General features: G+C 48.3%; 1 long non-coding RNA gene across 1 annotated transcript in view; it reads right to left on the bottom strand.

Annotated features, from left to right (window-relative positions):
* Positions 1 to 5,239, bottom strand: part of LOC139022834 (uncharacterized) — a 12,558-nt gene extending 7,319 nt beyond the window's left edge. Inside the window, exons 1-2 of the long non-coding RNA XR_011473889.1 lie at positions 5,004 to 5,239; positions 1,287 to 1,425 (exon numbers count right to left, since the gene is read on the bottom strand). This is a non-coding gene — a long non-coding RNA (uncharacterized lncRNA). The remainder of the gene's footprint in view (positions 1 to 1,286; positions 1,426 to 5,003) is intronic.
* Between the last annotated feature and the right edge of the window lie 1,871 nt (positions 5,240 to 7,110).

The following is a 7,110-nucleotide window of genomic DNA, read 5'->3' on the forward strand; positions in this document are numbered from 1 at the left end:
TGGGGAGAGAGAGAGACTAGGAGTGGGAGATACGGAGAGGGAGAGAGGCAGTGGGACGTGATTTGGAGTCTTACCGATGCGAGAGGAGGGGCCTTGTTTGACCTTGAACATGGACCCAGAAATACCAGGTGGGAGAGGAGGAGGAGAGGGTGGGGGGAATGATGTATAATGGAAGTTTTAGCAGAAGTGTCTCATAAACATGGAGCCTCCTTCCTAATCCCAGCAGGTCAGCACACACACACACACGCACACGCACAAACACAAACACCACCACACACCTTAACCCACCTCACAGTACCCAGCTCCTACTTGCCTATTGGGTCAGAGCACGCCTGCAGCACTAGAGAGCAGCTGGAGAAGGAGGGATGGAAAGAGAGAGAAGGAAAGGAGAGAGAAATTGGAGAGAAAGGGGTGTTTCCTCTGAGTTTAATCTGACACAGATGTTGGTCCACTATCCTCATTCACAATGAGCTAATGAGCCGCACCACCAAACCACCCCACCCTCCCCCTTGAGACTACAGTATCTCTAGACTACAGTATCTCTGAGACTACAGTATCTCTGAAACACAAGTATCTGAGAGCAACAGATCTCTGCACCACTACAGTATTCTCGAGGACTACGTATCTCTGGACCAACAGTATCTCTGAGGACTACAGTATCTCTGAGACTACAGTACTCTGGACTACACGTAGCTCTGAGACCACAGTATCTCTGAAACCACAACGTAGTCTGAGAAGCACAGGAATCTCTGAGAGCACAGGATCCTCTGTAGGACCACAGTATCCTCTGAGACCAACAGTATCTCTGAGACCACAGATCATCTGAAAACCACCAGTATCTGAGACACAGTATCTCTGAAACTACAGTATCTGAGAGCACAGGATCTTGAGACCACAGTATCTCTGCGACCACCAGTACTTGAGCCCGCTCTGAGGGACACAGTATCTCTGAGACACAGTATTCTCTGAGCCACAGTATCTCTGAGACCACAGATACCCAGTTCTCTGAAACTAGCAAAGTGACTACTACAAACTAGTAAATGAGTGCTAATAACGATGTTATACATTGTACATTTCAGTATTAATGCCGTTAAAGAAATGCTCAGTCCACACGCTACACGCACACGAGCACAACTACAATTCTTATCACACACACACAACACCACACACACACACACACACACACACACACTCACACACACACAGCACACCACACAGCACACACCACACACACACACACACACACACACACACCACAACCACACACACACACACACACTATTTACCATTCTCAGGCTTGGTCCCCAGCTCCTGAACGGTAGCCATGTTGTGGACACTGATGCTCGTGGGTAACCAGGCCACTTGGTGGGTGTGTCATCCACCACAATGATGTGCTGGCAGCCTGGGCACCTCCAGCAGGATGAACTAAACTCAACCAGGAAACACAAAGAAGTATTTAAGACAGCTATACTGTAACCATCAAATGGTTGGTCAGGACAGGGATAAGGCACACTGATAGGGGTTGGCTGATTCCTCTTGGTTGCAGACTGGCTCTGACTACAAAAAAGGTGGTTTGTTTATTTATTCCTTTTTCAAGTATGTTTTCAAAGGCTTGACCTTTCCGTACATGTAGACATGCAAAAAAAAAAATGCACGTTGTACATCGTTCTACTTCAGTATGTTTGACAACCTAAACATGTGAGTCAACTATTTCATGTTTTGACAGATACATATTTGCTTTTATTGATCCTGTCTCTCTCCTCAGGAGGTAGAATGGACTGTATGACTCTAATCTCTAACCCAGTGTGTTGGTCTCTCTCTAACCCAGTGTGTTGGTCTCTCTATAACCCAGTGTGTTGGTTTGTCTCTAACCAGTGTGTTGGTCTCCTCTCTATCCCAGTGTGTTGGTCTCTCTCTAACCAGTGTGTTGGTCTCTCTATAACCCAGTGTGTTGGTCTGTGTCCTAACCCAGTGTGTTGGTCTCTCTCTAACCCAGTGTGTTGGTCTCTCTATATACCCAGTGTGTTGGTCTCTCTCTAACCCAGTGTGGTTTGGTCCTTCTATCCCAGTGTGTTGGTCTCTCTCTAACCCAGTGTGTTGGTCTCTCTTAACCAGGTGTTGGTCTGTTCTAACCCAGTGTGTGTGGTCTGTCTCTAACCCAGTGTGTTTGGTCTCTCTCTATCCCAGTGTGTTGGTCTCTCTCTAACCCAGTGTGTTGGTCTCTCTCTAACCCAGTGTGTTGGTCTCTCTCTACCCAGTGTGTTGGTCTCTCTATAACCCAGTGTGTTGGTTCTAATCTAAACCCAGTGTGTTGGTCTCTCTCTAACCCAGTGTGTTGGTCTCTCTCTATCCCAGTGTGTTTGGTCTCGTCTCTAACCCAGTGTGTTGGTCTCTCTCTAACCCAGTGTGTTGGTCTGTGCTCTAAACCCAGTGTGTTGGTCTCTCTCTAACCCAGTGTGTTGGTCTCTATATCCAAGTGTGTTGGTCTTGTCTCTAACCCAGTGTGTTGTCTCTCTCTTCCCAGTGTGTTGGTCTCTCTCTAACCCAGTGTGTGGTCTCCTATAACCCAGTGTGTTGGTCTGTGTCTAACCAGTGTGTTGGCTCTCTCTATCCCAGTCGTGTGTCTCTCGCTAACCCAGTGTTTGGTCTCTCTCTAACCAGTGGGGGTCTCTCTCTTAACCCAGTGTGTTGGTCTCTCTCTATAACCAGTGCGTTGGTTCTTGAATCTAACCCAGTGTGTTGGTCTTCTCTAACCCGTGTGTTGGTCTCTCTCTACCCAGTGTGTTTGGTTGGTCTAACCCATTGTGTTGGCTCTCTCAACCCAGTGTGATTTGGTCTCTCTATAACCAGTGTGTTGGTCTCTCTTAACCCAGTGCGTTGGTTTGAACTCTAACCCAGTGTGTTGGTCTCTCTCTAACCCAGTGTGTTGGTCTCTCTATTAACCCAGTCGTTGGTTTGAATCTGACGCCAGTGTGTTGGTCTCTCTCTACCAGTTGTGTTGGTCTCGTCTCATAACCAGTGTTTGGTCTGTGTCTAACCCAGTGTGTTGGTCTCTCTCTAACCCAGTGTGTTGGTCTGTGTCTAACCCAGTGTGTTGGTCTCTCTTAACCAGTGTGTTGGTCTCTCTCTAATAACGCCATTGTTGTCTAACCGATGGTCGGTCTTGGTCTAACCCAGTGTGTTGGTCTGTGTTCTAATCCCAGTTGTTTGGTCTGTGTCCTACCCAGTGTGTTGGTCTCAGTCTCTAACCCCAGTGTGTTGTCTGCTTACCCCAGTGTAGGTCTCTCTAACCCAGATGTGTTGGCCTTAACCATTCGTTCTATCTGAAAACCCAGTGTGTTTTGTCTGTCTTCTCTAACCCATGTGGTCGTTCGTCTCTCTCTAACCCAGTGTGTGGTTCCTTCTAACCAGTGTGTTGGTCTCCCTCTCTAACCAGTTCGCCGCTTCAACCAGGTATCTCCTACAGTATGTTGTGTCTCTCTAACCCAGTGTGTTGGTCTGTCTCTAAACCCAGTTGGGTTGGTCTGTCTCTAACCCGTGTGTTGGTCTCTCTCTTACCAGTTGGTGTTGGTCTCTCTCTACCTTGGTGTTTGTTCTGTCTCCTAACCGTGGTTGGTCTCTCTCTAACCCAGAATGTGTTGGTACATCTCATAACATTCCCGTGTCTTTGACCTAACCCAGTGTGTTGGTCTCTCTTCTACCCAGTGTGTTGGTTCTGTCTCTAACTCTGTGTGTTGGTCCTCTCTATAACCCAGTGGTTGGTATCTCTCTAACCCAGTGTGGTTGGTATCCTCTCTTAACTCGTGGTGTTGGTCTGTGTGTCTCACCCAGTGTGTTGTCTGTCTCTAACCCAGTGTGTTGGTCTCTCTCTTAACCCAGTGTGTTGGTCTGTCTCTAACCCAGTGGTTGGTCTGTCTCTAACCCAGTGTGTTGGTCTGTGTCTAACCCAGTGTTGTTGGTCTCTCTCTAACTCTGTGTGTTGTCTGTCTTACCCAGTGTGTTGGTCTCTTCTCTAACCCAGTGTGTTGGTATCTCTCTAACCCAGTGTGTTGGTACTCTCTAAACCCAGTGTGTGGTCTCTCTCTAACCCAGTGTGTTGGTCTGTCTCTAACCCAGTATGTTGTCTGTCTCTAACCCAGTGTGTTGGTCTCTCGTCTTACCCAGTATGTTGGTCTGTCTCTAACCCAGTGTGTTGGTCTGTCTCTAACCCAGTGTGTTGGTCTCTCTCTTACCCAGTGTGTTGGTCTCTCTCTAACTCTGTGTTGTTGGTCTGTCTAACCCTGTGTGTTGGTCTCTCTCTAACCCAGTGTGTTGGTCTCTCTCCAACCCAGTGTGTTGGTCTGTCTCTAACCCAGTGTGTTGGTCTCTCTCTAACCCAGTATGTTGGTCTGTCTCTAACCCAGTGTGTTGGTCTGTCTCTAACCAGTGTGTTGGTCTTCTCTTACCCAGTGTGTTGTCTTCTCTCTTACCCAGTGTGGTGTCTCTCTCTAACCCAGTGTGTTGGTCTCTCTCTTACCCAGTGTGTTGGTCTCTTCTCTAACCCAGTGTGTTGGTCTCTCTCTTACCCAGTGTGTGGTCTCCTCTCTTACCCAGTGTGTTGTCTCTCTCTATCCCAGTGTGTTGGTCTCTCTCTAACCCAGTGTGTTGGTCTCTCTCTAACTCTGTGTGTTTGGTCTGTCTCTAACCCTGTGTGTTGGTCTCTCTCTAAACCCAGTGTGTGGTCTCTCTCCAACCCAGTGTGTTGGTCTCTCTCTAACCCAGTGTGTTGGTCTCTCTCTAACCCACGTGTCATTCTGTGTTTCTCTGGCCCCACTCTGCATCACACACTGATAACAGTGGGCATAGTACAGACTCCAGATCCACAACGTGCATCACATGTACCTCTCCCCCTCCTGCTCTCTCTCCCACTCATAAACTCTCTTTCACACGCTTCCTGACCCTTCTGATTTCGTCCTTTACCTTCTAAATATGTACTAATTTCAGATGTGCATGTGTTCTCTCACCTGAGGTCTGGTCTCCAGTAGCTCTCTGCTGGTGATGATGTGTGACTAACCTCTGTCTCGTTCAGACCTGTGTTATGGCCGGACCCCCCAGGGTAGAGTACAGAGTGACCACTGCAACGCGCACACTACCACACACACACACACACACACACACACACACACACACACACACACACACACACACACACACACACACACACACACACACACACACACACACACACCACACACACACACACACCACACACACACACACACACACACACACAAAGGGTAAGCCCAGATGACGGTAGGCATTAGGTATCAGGTAATAACGTTCATGATAAGATATCATATGGATAGAGTTAGGGTAAGATTTAAGATCAAGGTGTATTTTCTGTTCCTGTTTGGAAGTGAGTCCACATGGTAAAGCCCTAGTGAGCAGTATATTCTGTTTGCTTCAGGGCTGTGGTAATGTGACACTGTGTTAGTGTAACGCTGCAGCGATGGCATCATGTCTGCTCTGGCTCTGTCACTGGCATGAGTGAGTGGCCTGGGACTGGGCTAAACCAGGCTGAACTGGGCTGGGCCCAGGCTACATTACATCAGTATATGTCTGACTGGTAGATYTGGGAATCACTCAGCACAGGGACCAGGGGCACGTGCCGAGATGAGGGTGTGTGAGGGTGTACATGTACATGTTCAAGCATCCCTAAACCACCCTTTTACACTCCTCCACACAGACATGCACACGTCTCTTCTCCAGAAAAACATGACCCCATGCAGAGTCATCCTTCTCAGGCATTAGAGGAGAAAGTGAGGGGTATGTGCTCTCCGTCTGTGTCTACACAGCTCAGCCATCTACAACACAGATGACATCCCCACCCACCATCAGTGGGCTCAAAATGGACTCCCATCCAATCAGATAAAGACTCAGAATGTTGGGAATGGGGTGGAATTTGTATGGAATGTGTATAAATGTGTATAAATGTGTATGTGTGTACGTGTGTGTGTGGTMCACAGTAGCTGCAGCAGTGCTCACGCAGGGCTGTGAAGAGGTCATACCAGTAGCTTGCAAGGGTCAAGACACCTGGCCCAAAATCCACTCATGACCCCTCTCTGACAGGACAAAGAGAGAAGGGGGGAGAGAGAGGGGGAGGGCGGCGGGAGAGAGGGGAGATCACRTGACCCAGGSCAGGCTGACAGAGAAGGGGCTTATGCAACAGGGCCAGTGACATTGCTGCCATGTGTCATGGACGGCTGAGACTTCCTGTTGTGTGTGTGAGGACACGGGGTGTGACACCTCCATCTGTGAGATACTAACACACTGTTCACACAAACACTCTCTCTGCTCTTCCTTTATTAGACCCAAAATTAAATCATCAGGTGATCGATTAGCTCATACTCTGCAACCAAACACGAACAAACTCCTAGCAAGGCCAACCAGTCAGATTGAGTCAGACTAAACTTGACAATACAAACACAGAGAGAACAAAGAAGTAAGAAGGAGGTGGAGGCGCAGGAGGGAGAATGAGAAATGGATGAATAGAGANTCTCTAACCCAGTGTGTTGGTCTCTCTCTAACCCAGTGTGTTGGTCTCTCTCTAACCCAGTGTGTTGGTCTGTCTCTAACCCAGTGTGTTGGTCTGTCTCTAACCCAGTGTGTTGGTCTGTGTCTAACCCAGTGTGTTGGTCTCTCTCTAACTCTGTGTGTTGGTCTGTCTCTAACCCAGTGTGTTGGTCTCTCTCTAACCCAGTGTGTTGGTATCTCTCTAACCCAGTGTGTTGGTATCTCTCTAACCCAGTGTGTTGGTCTCTCTCTAACCCAGTGTGTTGGTCTGTCTCTAACCCAGTATGTTGGTCTGTCTCTAACCCAGTGTGTTGGTCTCTCTCTTACCCAGTATGTTGGTCTGTCTCTAACCCAGTGTGTTGGTCTGTCTCTAACCCAGTGTGTTGGTCTCTCTCTTACCCAGTGTGTTGGTCTCTCTCTAACTCTGTGTGTTGGTCTGTCTCTAACCCTGTGTGTTGGTCTCTCTCTAACCCAGTGTGTTGGTCTCTCTCCAACCCAGTGTGTTGGTCTGTCTCTAACCCAGTGTGTTGGTCTCTCTCTAACCCAGTATGTTGGTCT

Source organism: Salvelinus sp. IW2-2015, linkage group LG22 (assembly GCF_002910315.2).
Source record: "Salvelinus sp. IW2-2015 linkage group LG22, ASM291031v2, whole genome shotgun sequence".
Taxonomy (NCBI): Eukaryota; Metazoa; Chordata; class Actinopteri; order Salmoniformes; family Salmonidae; genus Salvelinus; species Salvelinus sp. IW2-2015.